The following is a 26,400-nucleotide window of genomic DNA, read 5'->3' as shown; positions in this document are numbered from 1 at the left end:
CTTCTAGTATGGTGATGTAGGGTAGACCATGAAAAAATTTGATGCTTCATGATTTACTTATTTGAGAGAAGCTTAGATGTCCCAACCTTCTGTGCCATAACCAGTTTTCTTCAACCTTGCCTAGGTAACATTGTTCTTGGTCACCTTTCAATATATATTGATTGCTTGGGTTCTTGTTCCTTTTAATATGATGTTTCTTGTGTTAAGTTCATGAACCACACATTCTTGTGATAGGAATACTACCTCATTTCCTTGATCAAACATTTGGCTAACACTCAAAAAATTATGCTTTAATCCATCAACATACATAACATTACAAGTTTTAACTTTTTCTTTTAGAAAAACAAAACCTTTACCCTTAATGACAGCAGGTGAGTCATTTCCAAAAGTGACATTATTTTCTTTCTCTAAGGAATTTTATGAAATAAGTTTATATTTATCACCTTCCACGTGTTTTGAGCATCCACTATCAATGTACCATTGATTTTTTTGTCCTTCTGGAAAAAATTTTATGCCGCAACTTTCAAATTGTAACTCCTTCCTTTTCCATACCTTAGAACTTGTTGATATTTTCTCCTTTTGAGATATCAGTTGTAATTTTCTCCTGCATTTAGATTCTTCATGTCCAAAGATATTGAAAAATGAGAATTCAAGTTCATCTATAATAGGTGAGAAGATATTATAAGTGTTCTTCTTGACTCCTATCTCATTCCTTTATTTTATTGCTTCTCTAGTCATGGTAGTTTTGTATGCAACACATTGAGCAACCTTATGTCCAATATTATGACATGAAAAACATTATCCATTAAGGAAGAAAATATTATGATCATAGAATCTTCTGGTGTTGTTTACCTTTTTATTGGTGCCTCTATTATTGTTCATCCTTGGATTGGAGTGAACATGATTTTCCTATGGAATGCCTTTATTATTTTGCTGAGGTCTGAAGCTTTTCTCTCTAGTTTCTGATGCATTAAGGAAGCTTTGTTCACTGATTTTTGTTGCATTACTAAAGCTTTCTTGACTGGGTTTTGTTGCATTACTAAAGCTTTACTGAGTAATTTTTGTTGCATTACTGAAGCTTTTCTCACTAGTTTTTGCTGCATTAGGATAACTTCCGGTGGTGGCTGAAGAATTTTCTATTTGTGATGTTTCTCCAATGTATCCAAGACCTGTCTTCATAAGAAGAGAGCATTGTACCTTGATAATTTCATCTAAGGTTTCAGATCCTTTAGCAAATCTAAGTTTCAATTTTTTTATTTTCTCAAGTTCCTTTCTTAGACTTACTACTTCACATTCTAACTTCTCATTATGATTTTCCTTTTGTATGAGTTGATGCTTCAAAGTATCTATGGCTATTTTGTTTTCTTCCAAGCAAATTTTGAGTTGAGTAATTTCTTCAAAGAAATATTTTTCTTCTAAATAATCCACAAAATTATCATTAGAATCATTAGTATTTTTCTCAAAATCCATGAGTAATTTAAGATCTTGATCATATTCACCTTCTTCCCTATTTGACAAGCCATCACTTTCTTCATGAGTATAATAACTTTCTCTACTATCAAACCGTCTCCAATTATCTTTTGCAGTATCATTCCCTTCTTCATGGTTGTCTTTATGAGGACATTTAGTAGCATAAAGACCAACTCTACCACAAGCAAAACATTTGAAGGGAAGCTTACCTCTGAATCTTCCGGTGCCCAGTTGAAGTTTCTTTACAAAGTTCACCTCATCTTCTAATGATATGTAACTAGATTCCTTATGTTATTCTTTTTCTTTTCCTTTTGTAGATGATTTAAGTGTAACTTCTGTAACTTGTGAGGCACCTCCTTTCCTCATTTCAAAAGAAATCAGGATCCCATGAAGTTGAACAACATTAAGAGTCTGTAAATTCTACTTTTCTTCAATGGCAGACACTTTTGACACAAATTTAGGAGTTAGAGATATCAATATTTTCTCAAATAAAGTAGTTTCCTTTATATCTTCACCCATATTTTTCATGCTATTTAGAATCTCATCTATATGTAGAAAGAAACTAACAATACTTTCATCATTATGGATTTTTAGAGTTTCATGTTGAATTTAAGAGTTTGGAGTTTAGCACTTTTTACCTTGGCAACGCCTTCATAGATTTGAATGATTATGTCCCATATTTATTTTGTCTTGTTTAGTTGCATAACTTTGACAAATTTTGATTCTGTCATACTTCCCAATAATGCATTGACAACTTTGGCATTGGTTTCATACGTCTTCTTTTCTGTGGAATCTATGGTAACTAAAGATGGATATCCATAACCTCCTTCCAAAATTTCCCAAACATCAGCTACAAGAGATTGAACATATGATTTGGTTATTTTCTTCCACTATATACAGTTGTGGTCTGATAGGTTCCGTTCCCTCTTGATAGCTCATCATTGGAGATCTTCTTTCAAGCAATCAAGCTTATTCTAAAGGACCTGCTTTGATACCAATTGTTGGGAAAAATATGTGACTTTACTAAAAGGAAACCTCGTGTGTATGTGACTGTTCCTAGGACAACTAGCATACATCTAGTAAACTTATAATTTAGTTAATTCATCATGTGTTGGTCTTTAGCTAATGCATCAGTACTCTATTAAACATTAGTTAGAGAGTAACAATGTGCTTTAAGAACAAAATAAACCATCACACATAAGAAACACACATGAACATGAAGATTCAAGGTGGAAACCCAATGCTGGAAAAAAAAAACCGTCCTCTTTTGTCATCTCTATCTTCTTTTTAATATAAAGAAAATTATTTTTACAATATTGTACTGGTGGAGACTCATACCGGTATGCAAGTACCCACCTACAAAAGGTTATAACCTTCGCTTGTTCTCCATCTCCTACTGGAATAGAGATCTAATCCCCTGATATGATCACAAGCTACTAATGAAAAGAAGCTTCGACTTCCTCACTAAAGGCTCCAACCCTCAGTAACATCCATGGATCACATTTCATAAATTTTCACATTGGATCTAGTATCAACACTTATCGTCAGTCATCGTTGTAATACAATCAAGCATCTCTGACACACATAATCAACCAATCACTGAAACCCAATCAACTAACACTTAGTCAAAACTCAACCAATGAACTGGAACAGTTAGATCATTGTAACTAATACACATAACTAAATTCAGAATACTGCATCAACACATAGAATCAACTGCAACCCTAATCATTAAAATGCCAAAATGTATACGCTTCTTCGCTTAAGGAAACCCGCATGCATACACACTTTTCTATAGAGAAAACCATGTATAGATCTTAATCAGGGAAAATTTTAGGTGCTAATATTCGCAGGTGGGCTAATTTTCCATGATATTTCCAAAAAAAAGATTCACCCAAATTTTATAGTATAAAATTATTTCACCTTAAAATCGCCAAAATTTTATGTATAGTATATACAATTATTAGAAATTTTAGTACTTTTACAAAAATATTGTCAAACATTTTATAGATTGCATATGATGGACTATGAGATTCGCCAAGGTTTCTAAACTTGAAGATAAATTTACATCCTTAAAATTTTCCCTGACCTTAATATACTGAAAACTGATAACTTGTAATTCTAAATTAGACACAACGTTGACTAGAGATATTATGAAATATTTTGTTAGCTTACGAAACCCTCAGAGAGTCAGGAACATCAATAATATTTCAACCAATCAACATGTAAACAAATTCAACTTAATTATTCAATCAGTTTTACTTTAGACATTATCAATCAACACAAATCAACATGAGGACATCATTGACAAACAAAAAAGAAATAGAAGCACTAATCAGGTTGATCATTCATTTATGAGCATAAACCCCTTACTTTATATATGTGACTTTGAAGAAGCAAACCCACATGTATACCTTCTTTTCACGACACCAACCAACATATAGATCTGCAAATTTTGACCTAAAATTGCACAACTCTATAGAACTTCAGAAAGACCTAGATCATAATATTTACAGATAAAAACATGCGTCATTACTTAGATCTAGTCAATCCATGAGTATATCATACAATGAAAAGTCATTTCAGGTCTCATGATCCTGATCCATCATTGTATTCATCGGTGCATAATTATTCTAGATCTATGTGAAAATTATGGCCCTTACAATGTAAATATACTTCAGATTGAAGTATTAATAAAAAATCATTTTAATTGCACACTTAGCACTTTGATCTTCACCTCTTTATATAGTTTATCCCTCATCCAATACCACGGGTCAAAACTACACTAGTGTCTATGGTAATCTTTCACGGGATCAATATCGGTTGTCGTGATTATTACTATGGTCCAATAACATAGTAAGGACCCCTGGTATTTGGAATACCATGGTGCAAAAACCATACACTACTTTTCTTCACTAAACTCGCATGTATGCGTGACTTGGCCTTAACGAATCCACATATATATTTTCAAATATTCATCTGTATCAAAATTCTGATATTAATATGTAAGCCTTTGACCCATCAGTCTGGTATTCTGTTCCATCTTTTTGCCACCTTTGAACTAACCTATAGATTCATTTAGTTACCATATACTTGTTCTTTCACAAGTGAGTTGCCATCAAGGACAACACATGCATCATAATGCCAACAATAACACCATCAACATGGCGACCCACTTTCGGCTTGACGAGTTCGATTTTTGACCTAGGATCATAAGAAAGGAAAAATATTATAAATAACTCCCAACTGGGAGTAGATGAGCTCTAATAGTTGGGCTATGAATATATCTTGTTCTTCAGTGAACAACCCAAAAATTCACACATCCTTAGAAATCTCTGGTTGCGATGATTTAAAAAACCATCCTAGAAGAAATTCATCAGGGATATAGGCCTTGATCATTCTCTTCCTTTTGCACCGTTCTTGGATGTGGTAAAAAATATGTGTAGACTTGTCTTGCTCAAAATCAGCTAGAAGCTCAATTCCGGCATCATAACGAATAGGAAACTAAAAATGGTTCAGAAACATTATGGCTCAATAACCATACATAGAAAACTTACCCCTCCTTAACTTGATGTATCATTTAGCTACATTTCCAGTTAAAGTTTGTTGGAATAATCTCAACGTAATTAAGTCATCAATGAGGGAGTTAGAGGAACACCATAAATGGAAAGTGGTTATATGGTCAGTCGGATCCTCACTGGACCTACCATCAAATTTAGGAATATCAGACGAAAGTTTAGTAGGTACCAAAGGCCAAGCCATGTTATAATGGATCAGACTATTAGTTAATTTTGAAAGACATGGAAAATTAAGTGTTTCTAGGAATGGTAAGCATGGAAGAACATTAGAATTCCAACTGGAATTTCGAACATTCGAAAAAGAGTTTCCTAGATTTGGAGTGGCACTAAGTTTCCACGGATTACTCATAGAAATACCTAAACCATAAGGAAAACCTTGTAGTCTACAGGTATACGAATGGTATCCACCCCCTACCGTAGGATTACTTGTCATAAGAAGACTTCTTCCTAGTGAAACATTATATGAAGGGAAAATGCCCTTATAAGGATTCCATGCACTAGCTAAAGGAGGAGAAATTTCTAAAGTACCAATAGTAGTGAAGGGCATATCCCCTATTTACCAAATAGATGGGAAAAAATACTTGACCCAAAATCACTCACAGAAGGATATTCCAAGCCTGGTTCCCTTGAAAAGGATTAATGTTTTGAGCATGACAAGTAAAAGGCATTGCTCCTAATTTTGACGATGGATCAGAAGGAGGAACATGTCAACTTCCAAATTTAAAACCTTGTAAAGGAACTAAAAAAGTAGCCATCGAAGTCATAGATGTAGAAGCAGTAGAGGGTAAAGTTGAAAACAGAGAGAGAATCCCACTAGATGGCATTCCAAAAGGATAAGCTCCCATGAAAGGAGCTAAAGGTTTTATGCCTCCACTCAAAATCGAGATGGAGGTATAGCCAACAACTATTGTACTAGGTTTAATAGTAGATATAGGAATAGTACCTCCTCCTACAACTAAGGGAGGATTATGTACACTAGTATTATCGGCAGAGTGACTAAAATTGGCCGTTGAGAACAAATAAGGAGAGTGAATAGGGCTATCCATTTATGATTTAGAGTACCCACATATGAAAAAACATAAGGAAGTTTAGAAGGAGTAGGTTTTGTAGGAGTTTTAGAAGGCTTTGAAACACCTTCAATTTCTACTTCATCTTCCAACTAGAATAACACTCTAGCAAGTAATGGAGCATTATCGTCTAGATCATGGACCAAACTAGGTTCGCCTTGTGAAATGCGAGCCATCAAAGAAGGATTTGTCTCCATTGCATTAGCTAACACTGGTTCAAAAGCACCAGTGCAATTACTCCTACGCCTTCTAGGCGAAAGCTTGGCACTCACATGTGAATGACAACGAGGCCTTCTAGACCAATGAATTGGTCGGTCAACCACTTTTTTATATTAAGAGAATTTAAAGACTCAAAACACATATGGCAAGCTAGGATCACAGAGTACTCACTAAAACGATCCTACATATACAACCAAGAAAAAGATTCTACGTATTTCTGGTCCGAGTGATTAGGACCAGACACCAAAATAAAATAAAGTGAAGATAAGGATATCCTGAAGGTAGTTTGGGATAAGGACGGTCCAATTCCACCAATGAATATATCAGAAGTAGTTACGCTGACCTCCATACAATAGCCTTTGTCGGTGCAAGTACCTAATATTCACAATGGTAACCTCGAGAAGTACTATGAAAGTGATGCAACGTCTGCCTCAAGTACCACGAGAATTTCTCCCTATAATCACCTCTGTGGTCCCTAGGAAAGGAAACTAAGTTCACTAGTTCATGATCAGAAGTTGGGCGAAATAGCCATGGCCCCATGATCCAACAATTAGGAGATGGGTTATCTCTCTTTCCTTATCTTCACACATCCTTGTGCTCAACTCATGTGTTAGAAGAGCTTTCCCGGACAGCTTAACGAGATTGGATTTCCACTCTTTAGTAGAGTTATATACTTTTAGTTCAAGTGGCCTTGGAGAGTTTACTCTCCACACACCTATTCCAAGTCCTTAACGCCCTAGACTAGTTGATGTTACTATGAAAAAAATAAAAATTCTAGTTCATTTTAATTAAGTTCTTATTTTAATTGGTTTTTATTTAGGACAAGGGTAGTGTAAGTGAAACTAATGATGTTATGACACAAAATAAATGAATAGAAAACCTACGCTACATGTAAATGAAACACTTAGTTTTCTTCAATGAAAGCGATTTCTACACAGGTTTAATGAGAAAGCTAAGAAATCAAAACTATTTTTATTTTTCTTTTCAAGAATTCACACATTCAAGACCTAATGAAAAAAATAAATGATGTCTATAATGCAACTTACCCTAATGCACACTAGAATGTAAATGAAAGATTCAAGCAAAGCTACAAAACAAACAAAGTTGAACTCAAAAGAAAAAGCCAATTTATCAAGAAACAAGAAGCAATTCTCAAGAAAGAAATACTTATTAAAGAAATAATTCTCCTAGCCCTAAAAGAAGAATTCATACCTTTGTCAAAAACTCAAAAATCAGAAAGCCAAAGAAAGGAAACACAAAACAATTTTTTTTCCTTTTCTTCAAAATATTTAAAGACTAAAAGTTTCAAAAAGTGAAATCAAGTATCAAATTCAAGACCAACAAAAAGAGAGACACTCAAGTCTCACTAGTCATTAATTATACAAAAAATTAAAATACTAATGTGAATAAGAGACTAAAACACCTTGAATGATTTGGTCGGGAAGATACAAGGAATTCTAGAGATCAAAAAGATTCCAGAGAACTGAAATCTCTCATTTACCCAAGAATTTCAAACACTTTTCTCAAACAACCAATGAAAATCAATAACAAGCCAACTTCAAGAATGTAAAAGAAGAAATCAACAATACTAGGTTATAAACAAGGTACAAGAACAACCAACTATTCGAAAATAACAGAACCATTATACACTTCTCAAAGAAATTCTGAAACCCAACTTTAAGTATAAAAAGCTCAAAAACTAAAAACCCTTGGTTGAAATAGGTTTTTCACAAAAGATATGGAAGAAAGAGACAACAAAAGATAGAAATATAATTCCAAGCCCCATTATAACCAGAAAGACTCAAGAAAATATGGTCAAACCCCTAGCAAAATCGAAAAATGAAAAAAATCAGTTTTTCAAATCCATACGTGACACTGTAACTCCAAAAATGTGTATGTATGCAATTTTACCTGAAGAACCTAATGTATACCTAGGCTTATTTGGAAGAAAACATGTATATACAGTTATGTATACAACCAAAAGCACATATAAATGGAAAACTAGGAAAAAATAAAAATACAGTCCTGATCCAAGAGATTAGGCTGAATGACCAAATTGCCTAAGAGTTAGGAAGGCTAGAAAAATTAAGAAAAAAAAAACCAAAATCCATATCAAAAAATAACAACCCTTCTAGGAAATACTTGATGGTATTCTTGAGTGGATTCACCAATTCTGTTCGCCGGAAAAGTTCCCTAAGGTAAGGGTTGAAAATCTCAACACAACAAAACAAGATAATCAAAAAAGTGTAGTCAAGCAAGCATGAAAAACCTGTGAATTACTAAATGTGGAATAGGAAACATATTGGAAGGTCCTATGTTAGATGATGTGCCTATATGGTCCAAATGAGCAGGAATGCAAGTCAATTCACTAAAGCATATACATGATAGATAATTCAATGTGCATACATAAAATATATGTTAGATCATCATATATAAAAATACAAATTACTATTCATGAGATAATAACATATTAAGAACAAGGCATGATCTTCGTTATTGATTAACAACAACAGGTATAGGAAAGGTACAGCCTGATCCAAGCCAAAGCTCCAACGAAGCCTTCCTCCAAATCCATTCAGCCTGATCCATGAAGACAACATCTCTAACAAATGCAAGGAGATGCTATGAAGATGATGAACATCTTTGCAAAGGAAACCAGTGTCTCCATAGAGACTGGGAATGCAGGAGGCACGGGAAAATCATACTTGATCTAGGAGAAAAATGGGTATAATGTTGATAGCCCTTCTCTTATATATTTTGGGCCTACCCAAGGGGTGTATATATACCACCTAAAAGTAGATCATTCATTTGTGCTATAGGCTCTTGTAGGTGGGCTCTTCGTAGAACCTATGAACCCCACTCAAAAAATAGCATAATGTTTTATTTTTTCATATTTTAAAAGGTATATAGTTATAGAACCCATAGGAATTTACAGGCTAAGTTCCTTAGATAGAACCACAAATGGTGCCGCTCATAAACAGATCACAAATTAGTACACTAGTATTCTTGAAGTAGTTAATACCCTCCAACAAGGAAATAGTCCACGGCCTGAGCCAACGTGGCCACTTCAGGAAATTTATTAATGTAAAAGAAAGAAAATTTACATAAGGTTCTCTCATGAACGTTCACCTAACAAATAACCCTCCATGCTCTTTAAATAGAGATTGTGGACCAATCAAGTGTTAAGAAACAAATCAAGTGGCAATAATACCAAGGAGAGAATGAACTCTTGGATCACTTCATGTCCAAAACATATCATGACCATCATTATAGGTTAAAAAAGTACATATTAGGGAAACACACTTTACCTAACTATACACTAGACCAAGTTATACTTAATTATTTCCTGTGTGTCGAAATATCCTAACATCCCCCTTAAGAACAACTTGGGATAAGATTGAATGATGTACAAAGATGACATAGTAGGAGAAGGAAGGAGGCATTAGAGCCTATCCCCCCTTAGTGACAACTTCTTGAACTTCAACCATAAATCAAAGTTTAGTAAACTTTGCCTCCGTGAGATCATTTGTAAAGATGTCCGCAACTTGAACATTGGTTGAAAAATATTGCACTTCAAGAACATGGTCATGAATGAGCTTTCTGATGAAGTGCATGTGTGGTTCAATGTGTTTACTGCATTGATGTTGGACTGGATCTTTGCATAGTTGAATGGTTCTTCGATTATCACACGAAAGTGTAGTCGGATGTTGCTTCTGAAAACCATACTCTGGCAAGATCTGACAAAGCCATAGGAATTCCTTACAAGCTTCAATGATGCCATGATACTCTACTTCTACTGAAGAAAGAGAAATTTCACTTTGTTTCTTGCAAGCCCATTTAATAGGTCCAGAACCAAGAGTGAAGACATAACCTATAGTAGACTTTTGATCATCAGGGTCATGAGCCCAATCAGAATTAGTGAAACCAACCAATAGAAGAGATTCTTCTTCACTACAATGAATCCCAAACTAAATTGTACCTCAAACATAATGAAGTATTATTTTAGCTGCTTTCCAATGACTTTCATGTGGATTTTTCATAAACCAAGCAACAATGCCAACAACAAAGGAAAGGTCAGGAGAGGTATGGGTCAGATACAAAATTTTCCAACAAGATGATGGTATAAGGTAGTATCAACTTCAGGGGAAGTACAAGTGAATGAAAGTTTGGCTCAAGACTGAAAGGGAGAAGGGGTTGGCTTACATTCTTCCATGTGAAAGTGTCATAGAAGATCACATGCATACTTTGACTGGGAAAGGGAAATGCCTTCTTTGGATTGCAAGACTTGAAGGCCAAGAAAATAATGCAAGTGTCCCAATTCTATCATTTCAAACTTATTTTTAAGGCTGGACTTCACATGGTTTATAAGGTTGGGATCACTACCAGTAAGGATAATATCATCAACATAAAGAAGAAGAATGATAAGAGACTTAACCACTTTCTTGGTGTAGGTGGTATTGTCAGAATGAAACCTAGAAAATCCAGTATCTAAAAGAAAGCTATCCATTTTGGCATACCAAGCCCAAGAGGCTTGCTTGAGACCATAAAGTGATTTCTTAAGCCAAAATACAACGCTAGAGTATGTTTGTATAAAGCCAGGAGGTTGTTCCATATATATTTCTTCATGCAAGTGCCCATGCAAGAAGGTGGATTTAACATCCATTTGATGGACTTCCCATTTGAAAGAGGCAGCAAGGGAAAGAAAAAGGTGGATAGAGCTCATTTTGGAAACAGGGGAGAAGATTTTAGTATAGTCAATGCCTTAAACTTGTGAAAAAACCTTAACAACAATATCTTTATGTTTATTAACCTTTCCATCTAGTCCAAACTTGGTTTTGTAAACCCATTTGCATCTAACAAGATTCCATCCCTTTGGAAGAGGAACTAGGTCCCATGTATCATTTTCCAATAGTGAACAATATTCTTCATTCATAGTTGTCTCCCAATCTAGATGGCCTGAAGCTTCTGTAAAGCTGTTAGGATCATAATTTGCTGAAGCTTGAGCCAGTAAAGAAGTGTCTTTATCAAACTAAGAACGTGTATGACACTAATTTGCAGGATCACCTGCAAGAGCACCTGCTGCATCCTAAGTAGTATGAACCCATTTTGGAATTTGAGGAGCTAAAGGAGGATCCTGAGAAGGTGGGGGAGGATTTTCATCTTCACTGTCATCATCTGAAGAAGGAATATTTTCAAAAGTAGAAGGGATAGAGAGAGGTGGCACATCCGTCGAACTAGGTTCATAGGCTGATATATTTTTAGCAAACTTTACATCTCTTCTAATGATAACATTTTTGGATTTAGGATGAAGAAGTCTATATCCTTTAACATATTCTCTATATCCAACAAAAATACATTTTTCACTGTTAGGTTCTAAGGCTTTCTGTTTCTCATCTGGAATATAGGCCCATGGTTCACTTCCAAAAACATGGAAGTAATTTGTAGGAGTGTGATTTACTATGTAATTTGCACAGTTAATTACTTTTGCCCAAAATGTAAGACTATTTCCTTTAGATTGAAGCACACAATAAGACTATTTCCTTTAGATTGAAGCACACAATTATACATTTCCTTTAAGGTGTGATTCTTCCTTTCAGAAACACCATTTTTCTCTGGAGTATATGGAACAATATGTTGCAATTTAATTCCATGCTCAATGCAAATGTTCATGAGTTTGTTGTTAACATATTCTCCACCATTATCAGATCTTAGATTAATAATTTGATGTCTAGATTGTTTCTCAACAAAGGCCTTAAAGGCCAAGAACATGTTAAAGACTTCACTCTTGAGTTATAAGAAGTATACCTAGGTGCATCTAGAGAAATAATAAGTGAAAGTTAAGAACTACTTGTAGCCACAGAATGAAACAACAAGAAGTGGACCACATAAATCACTATGCACAAGTTGTAAAGGGGTTGAGGCATTACAAGAGGCACATTTTTCAAAACTATACCAATGATGTTTTCCGAGTACATATCTGGAACAAACTCCATCTCTGCAAGATACCATAGGAAGACCTGTCACCATATTTTCTTTACATATATTTTGAAGGGAGTGATAGTTTAAGTGACCAAATCTCTCATACTATAGTTTGCTCACTTCATCATTATGAGAAACAAATACCGAGGGAAGAGTTGATGACCCAAAGTTTTGAAATTTATACAACCTTGTAGAATCATCAACAATGTCGGTAACTAAAATTTGTCTAGGATCTCTTAGGTCCTTAATTACAAACTCATGAGGTGAAAATTCAATAGCTTTACCTTCACCTAAATGAGTTATTTGATATACAGATACAAGGTTGCAGGATAGCTCTTAGACATCTCAAAATCCTCTTAGAAACTAATAGATTACATTGTTTTGGGGTAGAATAATACCTTGCAACCACACCAACAACTTGCATAATGTATGTCGAAGAGGCTATGAGTTACATATTACTACCAATTATTATTCTATACACTACTCGCTTTACTGTTGGTGACTGATCATCCTTGCTGAGCTTAAATCCAATAATCATAGGAGTAATAACAAGATAACGTTCTTCCTTTCCAAATTATTTAATATTTCCTTTAGGTACTTGCTTTGGAAGATAAAATATACATTTTTCTAATTCATTGATTTTCAACCCAAGAAAAAATGATATTTCTCCACGAATGGACATGTTAAATTATTTTTGCATGTGTGTAGCAAATTCCTAACTAAGTAAATATGCATTACTATCAAATATGATAGTGTCAACATAAACAACAATGACTAACAAATTATCATTCTAATATTTAATATATAGATTAATGTTTTCTTCTCATTTTTTGAATCCTCGTTGTTGTAAATAGTTTATGTTTGTATTATGGCTAATGTGTTGTCCTTGATGGTAACCTGCTTGATAAAGATGTCAAGATTGTCATAATATGAAGATTGATAAATATTTTACACGTGATATGGATAAAGGAATGTCAGTTCAGAGACAAATGAATGGTAAAGGTAAAGTTTGAGAAATTATACATGAGCCTTTAGAAGCAAGTTCACATACATACACAATTATTGTGAAGAAATGTTGCATACAGAATCCACACCATGGTAATATGGATACTAGGGGTCTTTACCATGGTATTTTCCCATAGTAATGGGTGCAATAATGATTATTTGATCCCATCAAGGAATACCAATGAAATTACTAAGGGATTGGCCTAAGTTATTGAATAAGGAAAAAGATTTATAAAGAGATGGAGATCAAGGTGTTGTATGTGTAAGTTTTGGGTTCTCTATGAATGATTGAATCTGAAGTAGGTGTACACCAGTGATCAAGGAGAAGACTCAAATCTGAAATATCTCAAATATGTTGACATATATGGTTGATTTCTTTACTTGTTGCAAATGTATAAGTGGCTAATATTGATGAAACTATGATATTGTGATCTAAATGATTTATTTAGAAGTTAGTAGTATAAATAGTAAAGGTTGTGAAAAGTGAAATTGTATTTGCAGTGATTTGGTTTTTTCAAATATGTATGTAGGAATGATTGGAAATAGTTGCATAAATAAGAGGATCCATCTTTGAGGGGTTGCATATATATTATTCTAAATAATTTTCAGTGTGTAGATATTATACACAGGTGTTGTGCATAGTAAGCAGGTACATATGCAGATATTTCTTGTGGAAGTAGTAGATACAAACAAGGGTTTGATTGGAATATTGATGTTTACAGTTGATTTTCTCTAGTTTATTTGTTGCTTTCTGTCGATGATGTCTCTATCATGATGATTTATGTCTGACAGTGAAAATTGATGTGACTTGGTTGAATTGATCATTTTTTAATAGTTTAGAAGTTTGAGTGGGTGTATGATTTATGATCTATAATCTGTGATTGCTTCAATGATCTGTAACTAGTGAAGTGGTCTATGTATGTTTCATATATTAATGATTTCGTGTTCAGTATTATGATATTTGTACGTAGGTTTTATACAAAGAAAGCACATATATACACGAGTCTTATTGAGTACAATCGCGTATATAATTTGATATTTGTTGTTTCTAGTTGGGTTCTGCATCCAGTGACTTGATGCTTCAAAATTTCAGTTGATTTCTGGTATGACAGTTCCTCAGATTCAATGCTTCAATTTGTTTGGGTTTATGGTTGATATGGGTCTAGTTTTAAAACTTGATGCATGGTGGCCTGCGAGTTGTGTGATGATTTTTTGACAGGTGGATCCAGTCTAAAATATTTAGAAAAATGGTGCACAAGGAGATGAGGGTTGTAGCCTTTAGAAAATGGGGTAGGAGTTCTGTGGCCATAAAAGTTGGTAAATGAGTTAATTGGGTTGTAGCTACCTTCTAATGGGTGCTAGAGAACGAAAGAAAGATGAAACCTTCTGTAGTTTGGTTCTTACGTACTAACAAGAATCTGCATCAGTACAAGCGTAATATTTTTCTTTATATTATCTGAAAGAATACATAGACAACAATAGCAGTGATTTTCTCCAACATTGGGTTTTGACCTAAAATATTGGTGTTATATGTGTGTTGTTCATTTTTTGTGATTTCTTTATGTTCTTTAATGCATACTAAAAGTAACTAATCTACTGATGAAATGGTAAAAGGTGGGGAAACTTAGTATACTGGATATACAGTGGTTTCCTTCTCTGAAGTAGCATAGATACACATTTTTTCTTAATAACAGTAGCGTATATTTTTCATAATATAAAATTTTGATGTTTAAATTTCAAAATATTGATTCACCCCCCGAAGTATTTTTCCCAACAATTGTTGTCAGAGCAGGTCCCTCAGAGGGAGCTTGATTGCTTCAAGGGAAATCCATCATGATGAGAATCCAAGAGGGAGTATCTTCTATCAGACAACGTATTTTTAATGGAACTAACTTTTTTATTTTGGAAAGTCAGAATGAAAGCATATTTGCAGTCAATTGGAGTTGATGTATGGGTAATCGTTGAAGGAGTATATCAATATCTATCCTCTATTTCCACAAATGATACAGGGAAGAAATAATATGAGACCAATGAAAAGGAAGCCAATGCTCTCTTAGGATGCTTGGAAGAATCATAATTTATGAAGTCCATGCATCTGATTACAACAAATACTATATGGGACTCTCAGAATACACGATGATGAAATTATTGCAATATTTTTCCTTAGAGTAGACAATATCGTTAATTCAATGAAAAAACTTGGTGATGAAATAAGATACTCTACTGTGGTTGAGAAAATCTTAAGATATATAACCTCAAATTTCAACAACAAAATCTCTTCCATTGAATAAATGCAGGATTTAAACAATCTTATTATTGAACAACTCCATGTGATTTTAATAGCTTGTGAAATGAGAAAAAGGGATCCATCAGATATCAAAGAAGAAAAATTCAAAGATATACACAAAGGAAAGGAAAGGGAATACCTTAAGGAAATAGGTTACATTTCAGACGAAGAAGAAGCGAATTTTGTGAAGAAAATTCAAGTAGGAACTGGCAGGTTTAGAGTTAAAACTCCTTTTAAATGTTTTTCACGAGGAAGATTAGTTAATTATGTTTCAAAATTTCCTTATAAAGAAAATCATGATAAAGGGAAAAATGTTCCGAAGGAGAGTGCTAATAGAAGGTTTGATAACAATAGAAAATTTATACTCGTGAAGATAGTGACTATTCTTCCAAGAATGAGGATATTGAATCTGATCAAGATTATCAGTTTCTTATGACATTTGAAGAAAAATGTATAAATGAATCTGATGATTACTTTATGGATGTTGTAGGAGTAAAGAAAATATTTATAAAAAGTACACTTATTGAATAAATAACTAAGCTAAAAATTGTTTAGAAGAAGCTAAATTAACTAAAGAAGCTTTGAAGAAGCAAGTTCTAGAAAAGGAAAGGCACTGTAAAAAATTAGAAATCAAAATAGTGGGTCTAAGAAAGGAACTTGAAAAACCAAGGAATCTAAATAGTATATTTGCTAAAGGATCTAAAAATTTAGATGAAATAATCAAATTTCAATGCTCTCCTCTAATCAAGACAAGTCTTGGATATAATTCAAATGGTGAATTATAAAAAACTATAAAATCCACTAAATTAGATACAGGAAGTTATGTTAATGGAGTGAAAGGAAGTAGTCATCATAATTATAGCTCTAAGCAAAAGAATGAACGATCAATACCTCTCAAGAAAAGACACCTTACCATAATCAAAGGGAAATATACTCAAGAAGGTATTATTATCCCACATATTCCTACTTCAATGGGAAATGCTTCACTTGTCACAATTTTGGTCACAAAGTTGTTTAGTGTGTTGTTTATAAAACTATTATGACTAGAGAAGCAAGAAAACAAAAGAATGAGATCAGGGCAAAGAAATATTCTTATAATATTTTCGCACCTCTTCAAAATGAAATTGAATTTTCTCTTTTCAATAACTTTGTTCATAGAGAAACTGATTGCAGAATTAGAATGGGAACATCTTACCAGCATGAACAAAAGATAATACCCCCCAAGGTATGGAAGAAAAAATTACAGTTACTGAAATTTTGGTCTAGCTTTTTATGCATGAGATCAAGAAAATATATGGTACTCTGACAGTATATGTTCAACGCATATGACACGTGACGTAACTTTTGGTAATAAAGAAAGAAAATAATGTAACTTTTGGTAATAACTCACCTACTGCTATCAAAGGGAAAGGAATTGTGTTGTTAAAAGAAAAGGTCAAGGTTGGAAATGTTTTATTTGTTGATGGATTAAGGCATAAGTTGTTAAGTGTCAATCAAATGTGCAACCAAGGCCATGAAGTTGTTTTCAAATCAAATAATTGTTTGGTAAGAAATCTACATACAGGTAAGATCATAATAAAGGGAACAAGAAATCCAAGCAATGTTTATGTCTTGGACGATAGCCAAGAGCATTTTTACTCAAGAAAATCTGAAGAAAGTTGGCTTTGGCACAAACAAGTTGGGACACATTAGCTTTTCTCAATTGTACAAATCAATTAGAATGAGAGAAGTTCGTGATTTTCCCAAGATTACTCCACTTGAGAATATCATTTGAAAATCACACTAATTTGGTAAGAAAACCAGAGTTCAGTTTAAATCTAAAGAAGGTACTTCAAGTAAGCCACTTGAACTTATTCATATTGATTTATGTGGTCCTATGAGAAAGAAGTCTCCTCGTGGCAAATAATACTTCATAGTATTCATTGATGGTTTTACAAGAATGTTGGATTGGCTTACTAAAACATAAAGATGAAGCATTTGATAAATTTAAAGTTTTCAAGGCTCTGGTAGAAAATGAGTCAGATTTGAAAATCCAATGTCCTAAATTTGATAGAGGGAGGGACTTGATATTAGATGATTTTTTTAATTTCTTTGAATAACTTGGCATTGAAATACAATTTTATATAGCTAAGACTCCTTAACAAAATGGAGTAGCTAAAAGAATGAACAAAACAATCCAATAAATGGCACATGCCATGCTTGATGAGTCAGGAACACGTCATACCTTCTCGGGGTAGAGACACATATAACCATGAATATACTTAACAAAGATCATGTTCAAGTAAACAATGATAAAAATCCACATGAACTATGGTATGGTAAGCCTGCAAATGTCAAAAACTTTAAATTTTTTGAAAGAAAATGTTAAATAGAGAAAAATGATGCTAATATTGGGAAGTTTGAATCTAGATGGAGTGTATGTTTGTCCATCAAATGCTTTTAACGTCGTCAACGATCGTGACAAGGGTGGTGAGCCTAAATTTTTCCAGCAACTCATTGACATAATGCATGTAGATGTCCCCTCATCGATAATTGTTTGATGAACAGTTTTGTTGAGGGCTTTCACTTGAATGAAGAAAGTGAGCTGAGCTGGTAACTGCTGGTCATGTCCTTTATGATTAAAGGCCACAAGATTGGAATCCGTTGGGTCAATCCCACCTATTGCTGATAATAAAGCTTGCTTTTGGGAGGGGAAATTTTGCAGTACCTCAAGTGTCAACATAGCGGATGGTGATTGGGCCAGGTCCTCTACTATATTATAATTTTGTGCCACTCTGGCATGAGGATTAAATGTCGATTTGTGTACAACTCCCTTTGGTGGCTTTATCGTTAGCTCAGGAATGATGGGTGGCACAACTTCGGTCAAAGTTGTTATCGAACTACTAGGTTGATCAGTAGCCTTGTTGTTCGATAGCTGTGGATTCCCGTAATCTTTATTCCTTGCCGATATCAAAGCATCATTTTTCTATTTCGAAATGGACATCATAAAACCTTGGGATGGGTAAGAATTATCACTAGCAACTAGATTGGTTCCTGGGTTTGGAAATGGATCAGTCAATACTGCTGAGGTTTTTGAATTCTTAAAGAATTTCTTAACTTCAGCTTTATATGGACAATCTCTCATCCAGTGATCCTCATCACATATGAGGCATGGCTAAGTAGGTTTCTTTTGCCCAGAAGGGTTTGCAGAAGATTTTTCAGGAGACATATCATCCTGTTTCTTCTTTTTGCTATTCCCTTTCTTCTTGCCTCTTGGTTGCTTCGGTTCTTTGCTTTTGTCAGTTGACACGGCATTAACCTCTGTGGCGAGAATTTCTTCATTTTCATTTTGATCAGAAATCTTACGGGCTTTCTTAGATGTGGTCTTTGTCGATTTTGTGTTCTTCGTACCTATCATGCCATCGCCGGCATGAGAGTCTTTGTTTGATTTAGGAGGAGGAGGAATGGAAAATTCTCGTCTCGGAGCATGAGGGATTTTTTCATAGAGTGTGCCAGACTGAGTGTAGATCAAGTCTACATATTGCGCATGAGCAATGACTTGCTCTTCAGTGATGACCCCTCCCTTTGCCACATCTTCTGTTATAGAAGGTAACAAAGACTTAATAAACCGTTCAGCTAGTAGCTGATCAGGGACATATGTTTTTACCATTCTACGACAACATCGCCATTCATGAATATGATTGGATATGTAAGTGGCCATTGTTTACTTGAAATTGGTAAGAAGCTTTGTTCCTGTTCATACCTTATTGGTAATTGAAAATGGGTTAAAAAGGTTACGGCAAGGGCGCTGAAGTTATCAAATGAAGCTCTAGGCAATTCGATGTACCATTTTGCTGCGGGACTAGTTAACATTCACTGAAAAAGGCGAAGCCGAATTGAATCATCATTGAGAGTGTTGGACGAACACCACAGATGAAAGGTCATCACATGATTCGATGGGTCTTCACCCAGATTTCCATTAAATTTAGGAATATCTGACAGAAGTTTATGAGGAATCGCCGGCCACCAAGGGGCATAAGCGATTGGATCGTTCGTTAGCCGATTTAGATCTGGTAACTCTAGAGTCACCACAAAGGGCAACTGTTGATTCAGGTTCGGCGAAGCGTGCCCAGGATAAGATGGGATTGCCTGAGCAGTGGGTCTTTGCATACCAGCATAAATCACTTGATGCTGATAACTTTGATAAGGTGGTTGGGCATAACCAATTTGAGACGATTGGTGATAACCTTTTTGAATATACGACTGTCCATTACCTGCAAAGTTTTGTTGCTCAGGTCCTTGGTAAGCTTGTTGGAATTGCGGTTGTTGATGTTGCACCAGCCATGGTTGTGAAACCATTTGCTGTTGCCCAATACTGGACATTTGAGCAAGATGAGGGGTAATAGTAACCATTTGAGCCTGACTCGCTCCAGTTAAGGAGCCACTAACTGGCGATTTTGGTTGTGGTGCGGAGACAAGAGGTTGTTGTACAACAACCTGAGAAACTTGAGGTTGGAATGCAATAGGCAATTCTTGTACTTGTGACACTGTCACAATAGCTGGTGTAGTGGGGATATTTGACATAGGTAGACTCGGTTGCATTGAGTATACATATCTTGGTTGTTGAGGCAGTATTGGCACCCAACCGTTGGATGTGATTCCAATTTGACCTGAATTCGGTTGTGAACTCTCATATGGTTGTTCTCCCGGAGGGAACAATGAAAGGGTGTAGTGGCCTCCATATGGCAGCAATCCAGTGCTCAAGGGAATGATTGGCCTTTGGGGACCAGACTGCCCAAATTGATATTGTTGTGAAGAACCAATTTGTTGAGATTCAACATAAGATATTCTAGATACTATTCTGGATGAACAAACAAGAACAGACCATACTGTCGAAATAGTCCCTGGGTGGACTCCTTCTAGCTGTTGAGAGCTAGTCAGGACAGATCGTATACCAGTGAACATCATCGAAGTGGTGGAAGGAGGTTCTGCTACCGTTGTATCGCGCGAGATAGTCCTAGATGTCAATGGTTGTCCAGACATATCGAGTCTATCCAAAAGACTTCCTAGGGATTCTACAGGAACTTGCGATGAAGGGGTATTGACTTCTGAAGTAGAAGGATATAGGTGGATCCCTATCCTAAAATGCAATGGAGTAGTAGATGGAGGATCCTTCGTAATCTCTTCTATGGAAATCAATCTGGGTGGAAGAGGTAGACCATCAGGTCTGTAAAATATTTCTGGTGCCGAAGAAGGTATAGATTCTGTAGTGACAGATGTTGGAGGGGTAACACCTTCTGAATCAACTCTAGATGAAGCTGGTTCATGAATCAAAGTGTTTACTATTACACTAGGATCAGTTCCAATGTCCTCTTGTAACTGCAGAACTTCTTATGTAGAGGCAGGGATACCAGAAATGGTTGGAGCCACTGGAGTCTCAGAGGATGTTGAAACACAAGTTTCAAACAAACTAGGAGACTTTGACCCAGTTAAACGAGTTTTCTTGGCCCGGAATGGTTTCATTTCCGGTGTCAAAAACAGTTGAATCGTTAGTCTCTGCGAACGATGGGGTTTTGATTGACTTTCTTCCACGATTGCGGATTATTTGTTCAACTCAAAATAAGAGGGGAAAATGTTATTCCGAATTAAATGAATTTTAGATGATTTGACACAACTTACTTTTTCAATTTTTAAGAGTCGACAAAAGCTAAAGATGACTCTAGTCACCTTCGATTTTTAATGAGCCTGAAGTGACAAGTGCTCAGATGGACCTTTTCTTTTAAGGAGTCTGAAAAGGAACAAAAGAGACTACTCTAAAAATCTAGACAGAGGGATTACCAAACCAATCGTAAAACTACAGAATACGTTTTATGGTATGGCAGTCAATCTTCCCGAATGCTATGTTCAGTGCATTGCGATCGATAGGGCGGCAGACATAGCTTCCTAAGGATAAAGGATATAGCCTATAGTGGTCTCCCAATATATACTCGATGGTACATGGGTGCACAAGTTCGTGTTGGCACTTTTCATCTCAAAGAGGAGGAATCACCCAACCTACGGTGAAAGCGACAGTTACAAAGCTTTACGACGCCAGAATACGTCTCTAGCCTAGACTTCTAGATGTTGTGCGTTAGGTTCCAAAGCGTTTTTATGTTCATTGAATTTATTTTACAGTTGATCTTTCTTAAGAAATTTACCTTTCAGGTTCACCGTGTGATGTAGATATACAATTCCTAAAATGAAATCTAAGATGATAAACATTCGTTTAATCTTCTTTTTGCAATGAAAATCCTAGCTACTAAGGAAAGAGAAATGAGATTCTTTCAACATAGAGTAGAGAGCACACAATAGATGCACTGTCCTAAATCAAAATCAACAAGCAATCTAAATGCAAATGCACACGCATGTATTTGTTTTCAGTTTTCTTAATGTGTGAATGACAAAAAGAATGATAAATACAAACCTGAATTATCTCTTCTTTCAAAGCGACAGTACTAATGATTTTCTTTTCAAAAAATGAAAAGGAGACAAGATGACACTTTATGATTTTGAATTGAAAACTACCTTTGACACTTGAAATACTTATAAATTTAGATCAAATACAAGAGTAACAGTGTAATCAACTATCTAGAATAATAGGATTCTTTTCTTTGACTGAAAACGACACTTGTGACACTTTCAAATCCAAAGACGACAGTTTGATTAAGCTACTTCTTCGTAAAAGAGAACTGTAAATGGCGCACAATACATAAAAACATTAACAATTCTTTGTACAATGGACGTTGGATGATGCAAAGAAAGGGGGTTTCAACAGTGGTCTACTGATCACAGATAGCAAAACTCCTGAATAAAGCTGAAGAGAGTGAAGAAAAAACCAAAATCTGGAGGCAGATTTAGTCTTGTCTGATCATCGCACCTATAACACAGGGAAACAGGGATGTATCCCACCTACTATACATGGGAGGTGCGATGCATCCAGATTGCCAAGAAGACAAGGTGCAATGGTCTAGGGACAAGACTTTAACTTGGTTTTTGGTCACAGTTTGCAGTTTAGTTAAGGGATTTAGGCCGAGCAAATGATAGTCAGTAACTACAAAGTACAGGGGCTAATCTAATGAGGTTACTTAATCTACCTCTACGGCACTTAGGATGTTTGCAAGTTAATTGTTCAGTTCATAAACAAATCTGGAGATTGACTGAAGCAGCAATGATCTACTTTGCACTTCCATAGCAAATGGAGTTCGAAGGCTAGCTGGCTTAACTTCAGGCTCCGTCTGTGGTTTATGAATCAAACAAATAGAGACAAGCAATAAAACTAATCGTCCCCCAGTAGAGTCACCATTTTGCTATCCAGAAATCTTGTGTCTATTTAGAGCTGCTAGTCCCACTAAGATGGGTAGCTATCTTAGAAACAAACAGATTAAAGTCACTTGTTTTTCCTTTACGAGAGAGAGATGAGAAAGAAGTAGAGAGTGCCAACCTCAGTCTTCCGCTTGGCTTCTTGCTTGTCTCCTTTCCCCTTTGACAGAATCTCGCCACTGCTTCCTTACTTGTCCCGCTTCAAAGAGCACCTTTAGATTCACAGTAGCATAATACCATCGAAGCATAGAGATCTTTCATTATAAACAATATAGGATCAGATATATATTGACCATACAAATGCATATACCAACACAATATTCAGAGATACACAAGAATATAGTGGAAAAATCAAATAGCTTTATTAGTAAAAGTAGTAGAAGAGAGGATTACAACCACTTGGTCTGACCAAGCGCCATCCTCCCAGCTTGAAAGCCCTCTTCACCTCACACAAAGCAAGATCACCCAACAATGTCTTTAAAGAGAAACTAGCAACACCTATTTGCAAATTACCAAAGTCCAACCTCTGGATCTCTTGGATGAGGGATCCATATATAGATATTTGCAGAGGTGTGAGTCAGCTCTGGGTTTTTGATTAGTGTCATTCCACTGATAGTTCTTGGTTCCACTTGGAGATTTCATTTATTTCTTACTCATCCCTGGGCAAATTCTGAGAGGCAAGTGTCATATGAGAAGTTTCTAGAAGATTCCTTGATCATCCACTTAGCAAACTGTCTCTGCCGCTTGTCTATTCTCGCTCATCGCACCCTATAGAAGGACTTTTTAGTATGCATCGCACCTCCCGTGTGTAGTAGGTGAGATGCATCGCACCCTAACCATGGAGCAAGTGAGATGATCCAGTTTTGACTAGTTTTAAGCAGTTTTTCATGGAAAACTTTTGGGAGATGATGTAATCAGCTGACCTTGTTCCTTTAGGGTATGAAATAACACTTTTAGGGACTTAGAAGCCCTTGGTTTATGGACATATGTGATTGGGGTTGTAGTGCCCAAATATGTCTATTACAAAGAGAAAGCTTGAGATCAAGCCTCCCTCAACCTTCTTCATTGATGCAGCTGCACAATCTCATGTGCGAGTAGGCACTATCTCAACAGACTGTCCAGTTCCCTCTCATTAAGCAGTTCCACCATCACCAAGTGATGTTGAGAATCATGTTTGTACACCTTTTCATCCTTCACACTTTCCCAAAATCACTCCACTCAATTTTTGCACAGATTTGGTTGTGAGTCCTTCGAGTTCCCATATGCATTATTTTCTTTAACCTCCGTCTTCACACTCAGGTGTTCCTCCAGATGATGTTGTCTTGTGTGCATACATTCTAGACTCTTCACTTGTTGTGAACAAGGAACATCCCACTGATGGATTTGGTGTTTCAAAACTAGCATGCATTCTCATTCATGAAGAGTATGAGTGGGAGCTTGAACATCAACACTCGGTGAAGGATGACTCCCTTCCTTCTGAGCCCGCTCTATTCTTTCCTAACCTCTTTGGTGAACCTACCATCCATGATTTTGCATGTGTGTCTTCATCCACAAATGCACCCATTCTTGATCACTCACAGGACTCACCAAATGTTAGTCCATCATTTGACAATGGAGAGGATAAGTTTTTCATTGAAGATCCACTTGATCCTTCATTTTTCTTTTCCAGAAAAATAGAGGATGAGTTTGTTCACTTTTCATCTATCCCTCTATTTGATTCATCTCATCATGAGGATGCCGAAGAATTCATTGAATTTTCTGATCATGGTAGTGGTGATCCATTTTCTTCCAATTTTGATCATGATCATGAATCTATCGTAGTTGACCTTTCGAAGCCATCGATGTATGATGATCTACTTGATGTTGAATTTGAGACACCCAATACTATCAAGCCACTTCAGCCCAAGTTGATGGTTATGTCAAGCCCTCGCTCTCTTGAGGTTAGTCTCACTTCTGATCAAGAAATCGTTCAGTCGCCCAAGGCTCCTCATCACTCACTGTATGCATTGAAGATCCATCTCACACGTAGATCACACTTCCTCCACTCGAACTGCACGATCCCATTGATCATGTTTTGGAGGAGTCTTACATTGCAAGCACTCATTCATGACACAAGTTGTCTTTGCTTCTTTTGTTTGCTTACATGTCACAGTCAAGGGCGTGCTTATTCTTTAAAGTTACACGTAGTGTCACACAACACCATGAGAAGTCCATGGACTATCCGTCATGTGCTTGCACTCACTTATGTCACGTGGGCAGTTTGAAACACAAAATGTGATTGTCTTCATTGTTATATCTTTCTTTCTTGTTGGTTTGCACCATTGGGTTGCTCGTGGACCAAGCCTTCACCAACATGGGTCTACGAATGCGCTGATGGCTGCATTGGAAGTATCACTTCACGTGATCAGACCCATCCACCCTTAGTATAGGAGTAGGAGTAGTGTTTTCTTTCAGTTTTTGGCTTGCATGCTTAGTTGCTTATATGATTTCTTTGCATGTTTGTTTGCTTGCTTGTTTACTTGCTTTTCTTTCACTTTAGCTTCTGCTTTTTCTTTGCTTTGATGTTTGTTGGTTCATTTGTTTTATTCGTAGCTTAGCCTTGCATGAAACCATGTATGACTCTTGAAGCGAGCTGGGTAAAGTATAAGAGGACTTGTACAACTATCACTACTTGGTTATTTGTCATCTTGCCTCTGTATGATGAGCTTGTTACTCTTAGTCCATGATACGTCGAAGCAAAATATGTACTCTTCAAAGTGGACCTTGGCGTAAACACAATGCTTGCACACTAACTAGTGTCACCTTCTCTAGTCGATTTTTTTTTGGGTTGACCCTTGTCAGCTCAGTCAAGTAGAGTAAGGTGAGGGGGAAAACCTCAACAAGCACATCAGAGATATAATAAACTAATTCTCTACTCGAACAACCTCCTCTACTCTCAATAAGTCAGGATCCCTCTTCCACCTCTGAAATTCATAAGTGCTATGCATAGTAAGAATGAAGAATGAAAAGTCCAAAAATTCAAAATGAAAATAAATAAGGCGAAAGAAGAGAAAGGCTTCCTGCGCAGGGAGGTGATGCAACTAACTCTATCGGGGTACTGACAAGGCTTGTTGGAAGCAAAGCCATGCTTGTGTTCCTATGTGACTTCACCAGGGTATTGTCCAGGCCTCCTGGTAGTGGAGTAATGCCAGAGATGAAACTAAGACTCTGACGACTATACTGCTTGTGCACTTATATACTCCTCAACCCCAATTGAAACAATTGTGTTGCCTTGGCTTGGAATGTTTGTCAATCGATGAAGGGCTTGGCAGATGCTACATCTTACAATCAAGTTAGTGTGAAACCAAGATGAGCTAAGAACTGAACAATACTTCCGAAGGTGTTAGACTTTCTTTTCAAGAAAAAGGTCTATGCAGAGAGCTAGAGTGCTACCAGTGTGTCGCAAAGTGTTGTAGCG

This window comes from Pinus tabuliformis, chromosome J (assembly GCF_031772625.1).
Source record: "Pinus tabuliformis cultivar Carrire ecotype Pingquan chromosome J, CPIR1, whole genome shotgun sequence".
In the NCBI taxonomy this organism is placed as follows: domain Eukaryota; kingdom Viridiplantae; phylum Streptophyta; class Pinopsida; order Pinales; family Pinaceae; genus Pinus; species Pinus tabuliformis.
The sequence above is the reverse complement of the archived record's forward strand: the minus strand, read 5'-3'. Positions refer to the sequence as shown.